At 38.3% G+C, this 17,659-nt stretch overlaps 1 protein-coding gene across 1 annotated transcript in view; it reads right to left on the bottom strand.

Moving 5' to 3' along the window:
* Positions 1-17,659, bottom strand: part of FBN1 (fibrillin 1) — a 233,246-nt gene that overhangs the window by 171,949 nt on the left and 43,638 nt on the right. The window lies entirely within an intron of this gene.

The following is a 17,659-nucleotide window of genomic DNA, read 5'->3' as shown; positions in this document are numbered from 1 at the left end:
ATAAAGAGTTTTTCAACTCTATGTCTTCTCTCAGTCCACAGGAATCCAGAGAACCATGTAAGAAGAGCACTTTATGTCCTACCCAGAGAACCATGTAAGAAAAGAGCACTTTTCTGTTAGGGAAAGAAAAATTAAATTATAAATCAGGCCCTTTCAGACTCCATGTCCTAGGAAATGTTCCTAACCAATGAATACCTCTTCCGTACTTAATCAAACCCAGGCACATTTAGATCTAATTAATCTAAACTGCCCTAAGGGTAGCAGGGTGCAGTTATCTCTTAACGACCATTAGAACTAAGAGTTATCATTTGTATTTACTTCTTGAAGTTTAAAAAGGAGCTCATTAAATAATTTATGTATTCTAAACTCAGTTCTACATTAAGAGGAATGTCATTCTAAGATGGACTGAATTAAAAGACAACAGGAGAAAAGAGCCCAAATAATAAGAATCTAAGGATAAATTTGTGACGGATAAAAGAATATGTTCTTCCTTGTTTCTCAGGACAGTAATTGCTGTCCTGTAATTGCTTTAAAATATTTTGGATGACAGAATATTTGCCTTGATAGCATAATCTTATGTTAACATTTCATATTTATGTAGTGAAGAGGAAGTTCCTGAAATATGTTTAATATTTTATAGAATCTTAAGAAGAAAGAGGAATCAGTGAATAGCTACAAAATATAAGTTTTGAAATTAAAGAGATAGATTATGACATTTCTGTTTCTTTCTCTCTTTTTCTTTTTTTGCAGTTAATGAAATTAGAAAAGAAAGCCTGAAGTATCCACCATTCTTGTTATTTCTCAATCAAACATCTTATTTTAAGATGTTTTTTGGCCAACAGACCCTCATACCTACCCATATTGTGATATTATCAAAGAAGAACACACAGCCACTATGAATGCACCATGGCTAAAAGAAAACAGAATCTTTTGGACCATTAGTTCCTGACAATCTAACAAACAAGACATTTCTATCTCTTGGAGCAACTGAAATGCATCTGTTAAAAGTCTGTAGCTTCCCAGCACTATGAAACATGAAATATAACCTTTGCTCTTTGGAGACCAAACTATCAATCAATAAATCAATCTTTTGCTCTCTTAGGTTCTCCATTGAAAGTCCACATTTTTCCCCCATAACATTGCTTTTCAAGTTTTCTGAGAGGCTTCACATGGTATCACATACTGCTCAAGTGCACTCCATTAAGTGGCTTTTCAATGAGACTTGGCAAGGTAACTCTCAGCCTATGACTGACAGATAACCTTACAGTCAAGACATTGGATTGGGTCTTTTTGAGCAACTAAGGCAAGGCATGGGAAAAAAGAAACAAAATCTACTTAGACCATTCCAGTGATGCTAGACTATGCCAAAAGCCACACACCCAAATTTGAATTTCTTCTGAAAGCCAGATCGCCCTGTGACCAAATGTTTCTCAGGGGAAGAAAACTGATAGCATATTAATCCATGTCACTTTAGACTATCCAAAGCAATCCATTTTAATTCTTTTCATTCTTACCCCATTTTCAGCCAGAGATTAGCTCAAGTTACTATTCTGTCTTATAGAGTTAAATTACAGCTGATTATAATTTCAAAATCAAATCTTGTGAGTCAGAAGGGTAGGAAGCTACCCCCCTGGAAACAGAGACTAGAACGGCATGCACTGGTACAGCGGGGCAGACAAGACTCAAACACCAACTCTGAGTCAGCTTGAGCTTGCTGTCACTGAATTAGCTTAGCTCAGACAGCATTACAACACACCTGCAAATCATTCAATCCACTCTGAACCCAGTCTTGTTGTTAAAAAGTCCATTCAACAAGTTCAACAAATATTTACTGAGCATCTACTATGTCAGCCATTATTCTAGGCATTGTGAAAAAAAATCGCTGTTCTTACGGAGCTCATGCTATCCAGGAGACTAGTCTCCTACTCTAAACCCCCAGTTATTTTTATAAGAACAAAGCTGTAAATCCTCTGATGTGTGTATCAAGAAAACAAACTGATCATAAAAGAAAACCAATTCTCAGCACTTCCCTGAGCACACACTCCATTACATCTCGTCTAATTTCACACTTTACATAGATTACAGCAGAGCAGAGCGATTCATTCATACAACCAGATTCTCTGTTACTGTGAATGTTCTCAGGCTCCACTGGGACCATGTTCTCTTCCTATTCTATTCATAGCTCAATTGCAGCTAAGCTCCCACATCCATCACTATAGTTGTCTTCAGCCTAGGCAAAAGTGATTTCATCATACAACATCCGTTTACAATTAAAGACAAGCTCTCCCCAACAAATTTAATAATGAAGATTTGCCTAGTCACATAAAATTTAGGATTTCAACACTTAATCTAAAGACTGAGACAGAGAGAATGGAAACAGTCAAGTGTCAGCAGGCCAACTGAGAATCAAAGAAGTAAATGGGATGGAGAGAAAAGAAGAAAGGTAGAGTTAAAATAAAGATAATTAATAACAGCTGAATTAAATGATCCTACAGATGATTCAAGTTCCAAATCTAGGCAAATATTTGTTGGAAAATATGGATGCACTACAGTCTGGGCCGAGGTAGAAAACAGATCTCTTTCTTAGGTACCTGCCTTAGGGAAGATACAGACAGTCCTTCCAGTCTATTTCCTTGATTTTAAAACATGAGTATTTTCACAAGACTGTACCAAGGACCAAGTGAAGCTGTGTATATGTCTATAACATATAGACACACTGCATGTGTGAAAGGGATCACAGAACTTTGGCTTTTCCAAGGTATTAACACTTCAGATAATTCACACTGTTGATGGTTTTAAAAGGTCAAGTGGAAAACTATCCATTAAACAGAGGCCACTCATTTCTTTTTTGTTACAAGGAATGAAGTGTGCCTGGGGTGCCTGGGTAGCTCAGTCAGTTCGGTGTCTGACTCTTGATTTTGGCTCAGGGCATGATCTTGCAGTCATGGGATGGAGTCTTGCATCAAGCTATGTGCTGACTGCAGAGCCTGCTTGGGATTCTCTCTCTCCTCTCACTGCCCCTCCCTGACTCAACTCATGCTCCCTTTCTCCCTCCCTTGTTTCTTCTCTCTCTCTCTCTCTCTCTCTCCCCCTCCCTCAAAAAAAATAAACTTAAAAAAATAAAGTGTGCCTAAAAACTATTCATTTATTCATTCAGTCAGTCAGCAAAGACTTACTGAGCTACTAGGCACCTAACACTGGAAGTAAAACAGTAAACAAGACAGACATAGTCCCTTCTCTCATGGGGCAGGAAAATACTAAAAAACTAGCAAAAAACACCAATGTGTCACTCTTATGTAAAGCCATACACCATGCAGCATGACTTCATGTAGTGTACGCAGTGAGCCTCCAACAATAACTGCTGTTTAATTTGCAATATATATTTTAGACAAAGCAAGAGTTTGGCATGTGGCAAAACCACATGTGGTATCATAAAAACGACATGACCAAACAGTATGTTGCTAGGTGGTTGTTGTTATTGTTCACATAAACCATTACAAATATGTCTAATGACCGAGGTGGTGGCTATGGCTTGTCCAAACAGTAAGTGATTTATTGATACCAGAATTGCTATTATGACATCCAAAGGCATTCCCCAGGGAGAAGTTCACTGAAAAGCATGAATTAATCTCAACATGCTTGATGGCTTAACAAACCATGTTCATGGTGTACTTTTTTGATAGATTTTGAAAGTATCTAAGTTCCAGTGTAATCACTTTCCTAGGGGAAAGCCAGGGGTCAGAGTCCTAACAGAGGCACAAGGTGAGAGGAGAAACGATACAAGTCACATAAAACTCAAGATACCCCTGGTTTTAAAGGGCATTGGAAACCTACAAGAACAACTCTCCCACCTTAATTGAGTCAGTACTGGGGGGCTCTTTAGGGCAGATTCTCGGAGACAACCTTAGCCATCAGGCTTGTAACATGCCATAGAAAAATCTACAGTGTTCTTATTCCCCAATGTGGGTGACACAGCACAGCTGCCCATGTCTTGATGTACTGTACACAATGCTCCCTTACAACATCGCTTACCACTGTTCCCACCTCATCTCCCCACACTCCTCTTCACTGTCTGAACTCTGTCCAATAAGGCCTTCTTTTATTTCCACAAATACACAGGTGCTTGCCATCTTAGGACCTTTACTCATGTTCTTCCTCCCACCTAGAAAGCTTCTGCTTATTCCTCACATGGCTGGTAACTTCTCTCCCTTCAGAGAGTCACCTCTGACCATTGGCCCACATGCATCATTGTTCTCTGCCCTCACAACCCCTATTTTTCTTCATGGCCTTCCTCCACATCAGTACTTTGGTGTTTCTGCATTTACACTTTTACAATCTCTACTTCCGCCATGAGAATGTAACTCTGGAAGGCAGAGGTAAGTATGTTTCCTGTTCTATTACACACCTCCAGTGATTAGCACAGTGCCTGGGGAATAACTGATGTACAACAGGTAAACTCATGTCTCTTCCTGAACACTTTCCTTCAAGCTTAATATCAAATCTTTCTATGGACACATTTAACAAAACTGAACTCTAATAAGTGAGGTTTGAAATGTGTGATTTTAAAATACCACAACATTGGCCATAGCAACATTTTTATAGAGAGGTCTTCTCAGATAAGGAAAACAAAGCAAAAATAAAGTACTGGGACCACATCAAAACAAAACAAAAGGCTTCTTCACAGTGAAAGAAACCATCAATAAAACAAAAAGGCAACGTACTGGATAGGAGGAGATATTTGCAAATGACATATCCAATAAAGGGTCTCTCTCTGCTCCTCCCTTTGCTTGTTTTCTCTCTTTCAAAATAAATAACTAAACATTTAAAAAAAAGACTGGGCAGATGACCTGAATAGATATTTTTCCGAAGAAGACATGCAAATAGCCAACAGACACATGCAATGATGCTCAATGTCACTCATCATCAGGGAAATGCAAATCAAAACCACAGTGAGAGAGCATCTCACACCCATCAGAATGGCTAAAATCAAACCAACAGGTGTTGGTGAGGATGTGGAGAAAAAAGAACAGTCATGCGGTGTTGGTGGGAATGTAAATTGGTACAGCCACAGGGGAAAACAGTGTGGAGGCTCCTCAAAATTTTAAAAATAGAAATACCATATGATCCAGAGGCACCGGCTGGCTCATTCAGTTAAGCCACCAAATCTTGATTTTGGCTTGGGTCATTATCTCAGTTTGTAAGGTCCAGCCCCACATTGGGCTCTGCACTGACAGTAGGGAGCCTGCTTAGGATTCTCCCTCCCTCTCTCTCTCTCGCTCTCACTCTTGCTCACTCTCTCTCTCTGCTCCTCTCCTGCTTGCTGTCTCTCTCAATAAACAAACAAACAAATAAATGAAAGAAATATCATATGATCCAGTAATTCCACTACTGGGTATTTACATAAAGAAAATGAAAACATGAATTCAAAAGGATATATGCACCCCTGTGTTTACTGAAGCATTATTAACAATAACCAATATACAGAAGAACCCCAAGTGTCCATCAGTAGATGGAATGGATAAAGAAGATGGGGTATGTATGTATATACAATGGAATATTGCTCAATCATAAAAAGGGATTAGATCTTGACATTTGAGACAACATGCATGGACCTACAGGGTTATATGCTAAGTGAAATAAGTCAAAGACAAATGCCATATGGTTCCACTGTGGAACAAAGCAAATGGATAAATAAACAAAAAGCAGAATCAGACCTATAAATATATATAGAACAGGATTTTTTTCAGAGTCTGAGCTCTTAACCAGTTTTCTAGGAATGATCAGGCAATTGAAAAAACACAGTATCTCCTCATTAAGCATCTTAAATTAAAATCATTAAAGTATTGTCATGTGATATTGACAAGTTGGAATGAGGATTTCCTGGAATAAAATTTAGCTTTGAAAATAATTTTCCTACCATTTCCTCTCATTCATAAAAAATAAAGAATAACAATTGAGGAGCCATGAGAACATGCGACCCCTATGCACACTTCACATTGGCTCAGTAAAGGGCTGTAATGACTTCTCAGAGTCATTGCCTTTTGTTTGGGTTTGTGATAGCTTGTTCTGCTTGGCAGTGTGGAAAAACACTGTAGAAAGAAACAAAGTCTAAATAAAGTCTGAAAAGAAATAGTTCTTTCTATCCAACTCCAAATTATGCTATTTTTTTTAAATGAAAGAATTTTCTATGATGTTTAAGGGTTGTTTTCCTCAAAGAGGGCAATTCAAGCTTCTATTATACACTGTTATCCAAATCCAGTTTTATATCATTAAAATGTACGTATGCCTCTGCCTTTTATTTTTCCCATGGTACAACAAGAAAGTTCCAAAATATTCCCCACTCTGCAAATGAAGCTTACATATCATTATGCAAAGAATGAATCAAAATTTATTTCTGGAAGGCCATGGCTTTGCCTTTGTCTTTTAAAGTTCATGAGTTTTCATTTCAAGAATAAATCACTGGAATCCCTAACAGAATATAAGACTTTTCCATTAAGACTTTAGGAAAGAAATGATCCCTAGGAGCTAATGCATATTTATAAAACCATGTTAAGTTTGGGTAAAATTTGGCCCCAAACCTGTAAGTCTTCTATTTCACCTAGGTGAGTATCGTGCAACAGTGAAGGTCAACAATGTCCCCTCTGGGGGGGGCAGGCAAGAGGGTGAGGGCTCTCCAGGGACAGAGATAGAAATGGGCCTGTTTTATGATTTGCACCATTAGAACATTCTTTATTTCCTGAGGAAATAAATATCCCAATCTATTGTTTACTTACAAAGTTCTTCTGAAACAGTTCAGAGAAAAGGGATTGCTGCTGAGGGAATATGGTAGGAAAGTTGGAGAACATTTGCTTTCATGTGTGCCACAGAATTCACTTCCCACACATTTCAACCATCAATATCTGTACTCATATTTCCACATGAAATACAGATGCATTTGTAGGTGCTATTGTTCAGATGACCTTTTTAAAAAATGCTATGTTAAACAAATATATTTAATATTTAAATACTATCTCTCATCAACTTCAAGATCCCACAGCTAAACTGAGTAAATTAACAATAATTTAATAAGTACCTACTCTCCTCACAACACTTCATTTGGTACTCAGTGAGACATAGCTTTTGTTCTTTGGTCTATGGAAAGCACCATAGTCCGGCTGGAAGACTATATATAAATTACCAAAACTAGAACTGGATTAGCAAATTTGATAATGTCCAGATCATGGGATCTGATAGGCCAAATTTAATTTGGTCCAAGAACCTTTAGACACGCAGCAAATATTCATCTCCAGATAAGGATCATATATGGATTTAAAATATCTATGTAGAACATGAAGGTATCATCACAGAGATGTCAAGTGACTTTCAAAATAACTGTTAAAATACTCAGACTCCAGATCTTCAGGATAAAGATGTTAAAGGTGTTAATGGAGGAAAAAGGCGGAGGATTGGGATTCTAACATTCATGGAATTAGAAGTGCTGAGTAAAAACAGTTACCTTCTTGAAGGACTCCCGAGAGCTAACATGCTAATATACCCATTGCCTCTCCAGAAGGAAGACATGGTATAGAGTTTCCAAAATGCTATTGACCATGGAAACTTCATTTCATGGAATCCCCATGGGACTAATGTTCTACAAAAAGTACTTTGGCACATCATCTAGACCATGAAGTCCCATATATTTGTCCAATACACATTCATAAAACGAAAACAGCACAGACTCTCTAGAGGCCATAACTACTAGGGAACATAAACACCAAGTGTTCTCGAGGACTCTCAATTGAGCATATAAAATTGGTAAGGGTCTCCAGGCTGCTATCCACAAAATTAAGCTAAAACAGTTTCAGAAATAGACCAGTCCAGCCACTAATTTATATATGCAAAGAATTTTGTGAAATCCCAATACTCTGCCTCATACAGAAACAGTGCAGAAGCCACAGTTCGGTAGAACAGAAGGTCACCATAGAGAGATCTGAAATAGACCTACCCTTCTTTGGAGTTAGGCAAGTTGACATCATGCCCACTCCCCTTTTCTCATAAGAAGTCTCCAACACTAAGACAGCTAGCATAGCAAGGACTTCCTAGGGGCAACTTTGTCCTCCATTTTCCCCTGGTCAATTCTGGCCTCTGCATCTTTGTACTCTCTTCCCTTCATCTGTGGTACTTTCCCACATCTCCTCTGCCTAGCTAAATCTTAACTCTGCATAGTTATTTTAACATTTCATATATGCATTTCTAACTTTTCAAAAAATGATTTTCAGTCCCTAATGCCAAGAACCATACATTTCTTTCTGATTCCATCATAGTGACTAGTCCAGCCTTCACGAAACCTTTGTATAGTTGTTATATCTCATTGATATGACCACAAGAGATTTTGCTAATCACTTACATTTGAACAAAATTCAACTTAGAAATTCCTGATTAATTAGACTTTATCCTAAAACCTTGAATTCTGGGTTCTTTTACATTGGTTTATTTTTTAAATACCAATACAGGCTCTGATTTTCTAAGATGCTGCTTTCTTAAAATTTAAAAAAGAGGCACTTGGGTAGCACAGTCAGTTAAGCATCTGACTCTTGACCTCAACTCAGGTCATGAACTCACAGTTCATGAGTTCAAGCCCCACTTTGGGCTCTGCATTAATTGGTCAGGGCCTGCTTGGGACTCTCTCTCCTTTCTACCCTTTCCCTACTTATGTGCTCTTTCTCACTCTCTCTCTCTCTCTCTCTCTCAAAATAAATAAACTTAAAAACGGTTTTCAGTTGAAGCAGCAGCAGCAGGAAGAAGGAAAACTGGATACTTAACAGAGACCTTAGGGTGAGGTGCTGATGTATAATGCTAGAAGCAAAGCTCTAAAGCTGTGCTGTCTAATATGGTAGCCAGTAGCCACATGTGGTTTCTAGCTGGCCCAAACTGAGATATGGCATAATATGCATTAGAATCCAAAGGCTTAGTATGGAAAATAGAATGCAAAATATCTCAATAATTTTTAATAATGAGTATCTATTAAAATAAAACTTTGGAAGATACTGGGTTAAAAAAATATATTATTAAAATTATTTTTACCTGTTTCTTTTGACTTTTTCATGTGGCTACTAGAAAAGTTAAAATTACATATGCAGGTCATATTATATTTCTGTTGGTCAGTGCTACAATAGTGTTTTGAGTACCTAAGACTGAAAGGTGACCCAAAGTGTGGCTACTAACTCATAAAAACTAGTTTCATCTTTTTAAAAAGTTCATAAGAGCTTAAAGAACAATAAATTTGAAAACAAATGGTCTTTGAACATGAACCCTTGATACCAAATTTTATATCAAATTTAATAGCTGCATTAAATGATTTGTTTTGAAAATAGTAGACGATGTTAAAATGGGCATTTTGGTTGAAGCACCAAGACAACAAGATGCCATGTTCTTAGTCAAGCGTGATACTGTGATACAGAATTTGCAAAGGAGATGGTGACATTCTGGTCACAGAGCTCTTGAACCCTCATGCCCAATAGGAATATAAAAATGTCTGAGGTAGTAAGAGATGGGAAGGGTGTTCCTTGAGAGAGAGGTGAACTGTCACTAGCTTTCTAGGAAACTGGTGGAGGACCACATTATGATGACAAGTCATAAGAGGGGCTTCAAAGAGACTACTCAGACTGCATGAGATGTATCCACTGCAGTTTCGGGGACACTTTGGACTGGGAACTGTCTAATCCTTGGAAACCAGCTGGCCAGATGCTTGGATGTGGTTCACGGGAGAGGCGGCTACCGTGCTGAAGTTGGTTTGCACTCTGAAAATGTATTGTGACAAAAAATGCACAAGTGTTTCTCACCCGTTGTGGACTACTGAAAGAGAAAGCTGGTATGGAGTGGGCTTAGGTCCCTTCTCAGAGGGCTGCCTGGAGCAGCAAAGAGGCCCCAGATGACTGGAGGTGCCACCAGACATCCAGAGCATGAGGAAGGAAATGTAAGCAACCAATAAGAATACAGACATCGTTGCTCACATAAGGGACCTCAGGGGAGAAATTCTGAAAGGGATCAGAAAATTTCATCCACCAGCAGGGGGAAAACTAGCCCACAGTGTGGGCTGGTAAGGACAGTAATAGGCAGAAATAAAACTGCTTTGTGATGGCACCTCCTTGTTCACACGGGCCTGCTGAGCATCCAGAGGCATGTAGCGTTATGTTCCCTGCATGTATACAGTTACTCAACCACAAAAACTGAATGTCTATGTTAACAGATGTATTTCCTGGAAATGTTCTAGAAAAATCAAGTTTATTCAATGATCTACCGACTGCCAAATATTGCAATACCACTTTAGATGCATAGTAATATTTATGGCATTCTGCCTCTGCTATCTACACACTGGTATTTGCTTTCCATTTAGACTAAATACCAAAAGCCAGGCTCACAAGTGCCTCAACCTATTTCACTGGAAGCAGTTTATTGCATGTTATCCTTTAGAAAAAAGAAAGTCAAATGTCAAGCCTAACTGTGAATTTTGTCCTGTATCTTGAGTAAATTTATGATAATGTTCTCATGAGCTATCAACAAAAATATATTACTTTTGTGAACTATGAATTTTCTAGTTAAATTTTACATGCGACATGAAAAAAAAAAGTCATAGTTCACAGGGTTCTGCCTTCCGCAGGCACTTCGAGAACTGGAGTTAGCCTGTGGCATTTATTGTAGAGACTTTAGGGAGAGTCACCTAAAATGTAAACTTAGTATCAGAAGTGCAGTGTTACCCATACTTTCAAGGAGACAGAAGCGGGGCTTCAAAGAAAAAAAAAAGATCTAAATTTCATCAGTACTTTCAAGAAAAACTCCAGGAGAAAAAGCCCAAGAAAATCGCCTCTTGATTCTGAAGCATTCTTGACAGTCCTTTGAGTCTGTCTAATATGCTTCTATTTTCTTTTTATAAGGCACATGTATCCACCATCTACCTGGTTATTACCTATTTGGGTCATTATATGTTAGTCCTTTCCATTCATTAACCATACCGCAGACAGTCTTCCATGGATTTACAAAATAAAGGTTTAATTGTGTTCAGGATAGTTTTTTTTTTTAATTGTTCAATGAAATAATTTAAATTTAATTTAATTTAAAAAGAGCTCTGTGCAAAACCATCATTTTTGTATCATCAGAGAAACTGATGATAAGTTGTGAGGAACAGAGTTTTTAAAATACCAACTGCACATAAGAGAATGAAGCAGAATTACAACCAGTCAACCGGTCTTCTGCTCTGTTCTTCCATTACTGTGCAAAAGCAAACAAACAACAAAAAACCCCAAACAAAAAAAAACAAAAACTAAGCATCTTTTCCAGCTTCATTAACCTCAAATTCCCTAAAGGAGGGAATTACCTTTCATTGTCATACTTCTCTGATGGACTATGAATTATTGCCACATTTTCATTTCTGTTCTATTCCTCATTTGTACCCCATTGTTCTTTCTTCTTAAAGCTACCAGTTCAATAATGCTTTCCCCTATAATTTATCTACTCATAGCCAGCAGACTTTCTTGAGTTGACAAAAATCCAAGCATTGTCTTCACAGTTTAGACTTGGATAGGAATTTTAACAATGAACAAATGATTCGGAATGGAGAGGAATCCATGTCCGTGCTCACATTCAGATAGCATGTGATGAAGATCGCCAGGTGGAGTAATGATAGAAAATGTCTTGTTATTTGCATTTATATTTCCAACGCTTTATGCTTCATCCTCTGGCTCACATAAAGTTTAACGTTAAAACATTAATCCAATTCCAGGAGCCATAGGAATCACACAAGACAATTCTTTTCACTGATTTTTAATCTAAGTCAACCTCTGATCCCAATCAACTAAAGTGTTGGACTACCCACAATAGTCACTAGAATTGACCCTATTTTAGGCTGTTTCTAAAACTTCAAATGCCTTCTAGAAAGAGGGGCAAAATGTCCACACACTTATTTGAATGCATTGTTGACTCTTTAAAGATAATTCCAAGGGCGTCTGGGTGGCCCCGTTGGTTAAGCAGCAGACTTCAGCTCAGGTCATGATCTCACAGTCCATGGGTTCAAGGCCCGCGTCAGGCTCTGTGCTGAGATCTCAGAGCCTGGAGCCTGCTTTGGATTCTGTGTCTCCCTCTCTCTCTCTCTGCCCCTCCTCTACTTGCACTTTCTCTCTCTCTCTCTCTCTCTCAAAGATTAACATTAAAAAAAATTAAAGATAATTCCAAAGAGAGTTTCCAAATATGGTTTGAAGAAGTGTAATATCAGAGAAAAACTATACACCTTCCATGGTAACTACACTAAACAACAATATTCATGTTGTGTGTCTACATTTCAGAAAGTTGGTTCAATTCCTTGGAGTCAATTTACATGTACTACAAACAGACAAGAATCAACCTTTCTCTAAGAGTGGGCTGTGATGTTTAAAATATCAAAATCAAGCAAACAGAGAAATATCCTAAGTCCCTACAGTGGAAACATGAAAGCAATACTCAAGACTCCTTTCCCCTGGCTTTTAAAATTTAAAAGCAACTTAGCTCAGCTCTACCATGGAGGGAAACTACTTACGTAGCCAAATTTCTTAAAGTGCTTTTTTTTTTTTTAATCTATTACTTTCTATACTAAAACTCCTAGTTCTGGATTTCTTCCTGTAATTCCTCAGATAATTCTCTGTGGTTACTATTGACCTCTTCCTGTGAAACCGAAATATAGCCCAGTGGTTGTGTGCAAAGACTATCTAGTTTCAGCTTTTGATTGCACCCCTTATAAGCTGTCTGACCTTGGACGAACTCTTTGACCTTTCTCTGCTTCTGCTCACTCGTCTGTAAAGTGGGATTCGTTTTAGGACTTTCCTAATAAGGTTGTTGCAAATTGCCCAACTAAAGTGCTCAGCACACTGCCTGGCACACTCCTAAGTATCCACGACACATCACCCATTGCTACATCAATGTAGCAATGTGATTCTCATTCTTTCTTGACCCTTTGAAGAGTCTAACTACTGCCAAGCTATTTCTTGAACTTGCTTTTAGTTTCTTTGGCTCAGTGGTCTCCTAGTTATCTTGCTTCTCCTCATATTTTCTCGGTATCTACCTTTTGTTCTCTTCTTCCCCAAGCCTATTCATCACTACCAAGTGGCCATCTACAAGTTCAGCTCTGTCCCTATCATTCTTCTTTCATTTTCATTACCTAGAGAAGTCTTAGCCACTCATATGATTCACTATGTTGAATATAAAAGCATTTAACAAGACTTTAAGTAGTCAGCATTCTAGTGCAAGAGGGCAAGAGAAAATATGATTCCACATAGTCTTGTTGGCAGTAACTAGGTCAATGCACAACTAGCTTGTGTTGTTACTGCCAAAATAGGCACTGATCTCATTTCAATATTCTCATAAGAAATGCTAACATACTGTACCAGTGAGGGTAGGCAAGATACATTTTACAAAGGTGCTCAATGCCCAAGCAGAGAGAAGGCAAAAATGAAGGAGAGTGGGGCAGGAGGCTATCCAGAAACTTTGGGTACAAAAGAAAACACCATGAGATGCAATCTTTGATGTAGAATATAGTAGGAGGTAGCAAAGTTAAGTGCCCCTAGGAGTAAAGAAGCAAACTAAATGAATGAAGTGAGCATGATGCATAACAATAAGGAGTGGTAAAGACTGTAGCAAACTGGAAAATGTAACGACAGGTATTCACATTCAGTTTTTATTTAGTTTTATTTATTTTTTAAAAATATTTATTTATTTTTGAGAGAGACAGAGACAGAGTGTGAGCGGGGCTGGGGCAGAGAGAGAGGGAGAGACAGAATCCAAAGCAGGTTCCAGGCTCTGAGCTGCCAGCACAGAGCCCGATGCAGGACTCGAACCCAGGACTTGACCTGAGCTGAAGTTGGACGCTTAGCCAACTGAGCCACCCAGGTGCCCCCACATTCAGTTTTAAAAAAGTAAACCTTGCAAGGCGACAAGTAACAGGTCTCTACTTTTCCTCCTCATAGTACAGAAAGACAGGCAACAGTATCATTGCCACCTGTGCAATGAAGCTAAGAAATTTTTTAAAACATTTTTTAATATTTATTTATGAAAGAGAGACATAGAGCGTAAGTGGTGGAGGGGCAGAGAGAGAGGGAGACACAGAACTCAAAGCAGGCTCCAAGCTCTGAGCTGTCAGCACAGAGCCTGATGCGGGGCTCAAACTCGGGAACAGCGATATTATGTCCTGAGCCAAAGTCGGAGGCTTAGCCGACTGAGCCACCCAGGCAGCCCACTAAAAAACATTATTTTACTGGCTAAATGCTACAAGTGAGACAAATTTGCTTCACGTTCTGATTGCATTTGTTGAATGAATGTTATGATTTGCAATTCAAGCATGGCTCCACTGCTTGTGATGGAGACATCATCACAAATCCAAAAATTACGTTCATGGATTATTAAGATTCACTTCTTGGCTCAAAGTGATCCAGATCCTGCCAGTGTCACCCCCAAAGGGTATTCCATACTTGTTTTGGCTCTCTGATGTAGTTACAGATGAATAGAAATTCCAATATCTGCCAGGGACAAACTACTTATCCTGAGACGTACTTGTAACTGACATTTGACATGGTCCTTTCTGTGTACTTTATATCACAATAGGAAATTGTTTATTTGCCAATTGCCAGCTGGTTTTAGTCAAAATACACCTTCTTTTCTGCATCCTTGCTAACTGAAAAGTGGCAGCCTTGTGGCTCTGAAAGATCAGACTTCTGAAAGGCGGGGCGACATTCAGTTAGTCATCAACATTGTAAACTCTGCTTAAAATGATACCAATGCAAAATATCCAGGACCATCCACAAGTATGTAAATATCAACTATTTCTAGGAGACACTTGTTCATACCTGATAATCCTATCTCCGGATTTCCTGCTGCTTTAAAATAAGTCCAGTTCAACATTTAATGGCCATGTACTATGCATTAGGCATTGAACTTGGTGTGGGAATTAAAAAGTTGATGAAACCACAGACACTGCTGAAGAGGGTATAGCCTACTTGGGGAGAGAGGCATTGGAACCTACGGTTTCCATATAATGTGTTCCATCAAAACACATGTGGAGAGTGTGCTAAGGGAGAGTGCAGAAGGAGCACTTGGCATAGCCTCCCGGAAGGGAGAAAGGAAATTAGTAAATACTTCTTGGAAGTTATTTTTTAAAAATAAAAATCCATATCCCAATTAAAGCATAATGCAACTAGCCAATGTAGTTGAACAACTTAATAAGCCAGCCTAGGTGGTAAACAACTTAGTCAGCATACTAACTCACCGTCAGAAGTCACACTGAACACTTCTGTATGTTTCAGGATGGCTTTGTCCTGACTCAGTCCTACATTTTTATTAATCATTGTTGAAATCAGGAGCCTGCATTTGAGGGTAAAAGGATCTACTGCCCCTAGTTCTTTAAAGAGGTAAGAAGATGACATCCATAAGAGCAGAAAACAGGGAAGACTCTTTAAGTGGAAATACAATTCTGGAATCAAAAAGACTCCCCTCTCCCATGTGGTTAGGGAAATAACACTCATGTTTCCCTTCTCACACTGAAGGCTGGGACAGTATTCGTGGGTACAACAGGCAAAGGGTAACAATTAAAGAGAGCCTGTTTCCTCCCCAACCTCACTACTGCACATGCCTAAAAAATCTGCCATTTAAGGATTAATTTTATTTACGTAATCACCACTGTGAAGACTCTACTGGGCTAAAATATATTTACACCTTAGTGCAAATTTCGGGATAGCCTTATCATGAAAGGGGACAGTTAAAGAAAGACACCCCAAACTTGGAGAAATCCCTGAGTAATACACCAGTTTTGATTAGAATAGAACTCATGCAACTTCATTTCTTAATTTTGGTAAAAGGTGAAGTCTTTGCACTTTTCCAAGGAAAATACCCAGATGGCCAATAGACACATGAAAAAATTCTCAACGTCACTCATCAGGTAAATACACATCAAAACCACATTGAGATGCCACCTCACACAGGTCAGAGTGGCTAAAATTAACAACTCAGGAAACAACAGATGCTGGCAAGGTTGTGGAGAAATGGGAACCCTCTTGCATTGTTGGTGGGAATGCAAACGGGTGCAGCCACTCTGGGAAACAGTGCAGAGGTTCCTCAAAAAATTAAAAATAGAACTATCCTATGACCCAGTAATAGCACTACTAGGAATTTATTCAAAGGATAAAGGAGTGCTGATGCATAGGGGCACATGTACCTCAATGTTTATTAACAATGCTTTCAACAATAGTCAAATTATGGAAAGAGCCTAAATGTCCATCAGCTGATGAAAGGATAAAGAAGATGTGGTATATACACACTACCTGGCAGTGAGAAAGAATGAAATCCTGCCATTTGCAGCAACATGGATGGAACTGGAGGCTATTATGTTAAGTAAAGTAAGTCAGAGAAAGACAGATACCATATGTTTTCACTCATATAAGGAACTTGAGAAATTTAATGGAAGACCATGGTGGAAAGGAAGGGAGAAAAAATGTATATACAGAGAGGGGGGGAAGCAAACCATTAGAGACTCTTCGTGGGTTGATGGAGGGGGCCAGGGGAGAAGGGAAAATAGGTGATGGGCATTGAGGAGGGCACTAGTTAGGATGAGCACTGGGTTTTATATGTAAGTGATGAATCACAGGAATCAACCCCAAAACCAAGAGCACACTGTATACACTGTATGTTAGCCAACTTGACAAAAAATTGTATTTTTAAAAATTTTTAATTTAAATTAAATTAACAAAATTTTTAAAAAGGTGAAGTCTTTGAAGAAATAACTATGGAATGGTTAAATATCATTTCCCCTTTAGACTATTTTATCACCAATGCCTGAACTATGGGTATCAATATTCCTTGCAGAAAATTATTAATCATTCTCTTAGAGGTAAGACGCCCTGTAACTTCCTCCTACGTGTGATTTTTCTAGAACAAATTAAATTCAGTATTATCATCTGAAGAACTATTTTCACACACCACTGTCCATGTTACACCCTAACAATTTTAATCTCAACAATTTAAACCCCACGTCATCTTCAATAAGGCCACAGAATAATACTACCTAATTGAAAGAGGTATCTTTATTATTCTGAATACTGTTAGATATATATTATTCCCACATCAATAAAAATACTTCAAGCTATAAAGAGAAACAGTTTTAAAAGGGGCCTCCAAAATTATGCCAAATGCAATGTAAAGGCTAAGAGTACATGATGCATTACTCATTAATACCACGTGGTGGTACTGAACTAAGATACAGTATAATTTATCCAGTAATAATATTAATTGACCTAGAATTACTTGCTAAAATAGGTATAGTTGCTTTATCAGCAAATAACTAAATTTAGAGGAGCTTGTAAAAATAGGAACAGAAAATAGTTTCTCACATACCGATCTCTGCTCTTTGTTCTTACATACTGTATATTCAACATCTGCTACTGAATCTTTACTTTCCAACTCAGAATTTTTAAAAAAAAAAATCTACATACGACTTTGGATAACAGTGATGATTGCTGTTTAAAAAGTTTATGAGTATTTTCATATTTTTGCAGTGTTGTACAAAATAAACCTCCCAAACCTTCACCACAAGACTAGAAACGATGAGAAAATAGCTATGAATGTAGAGACAAGACGATCAATACAGCCAAAGTTCAGGGAGCTGGGG

Source organism: Crocuta crocuta, unplaced genomic scaffold, assembly GCF_008692635.1.
Source record: "Crocuta crocuta isolate KB4526 unplaced genomic scaffold, BGI_CrCroc_1.0 scaffold102, whole genome shotgun sequence".
Lineage (NCBI taxonomy): Eukaryota > Metazoa > Chordata > Mammalia > Carnivora > Hyaenidae > Crocuta > Crocuta crocuta.
The sequence above is the reverse complement of the archived record's forward strand: the minus strand, read 5'-3'. Positions and strand labels throughout refer to the sequence as shown.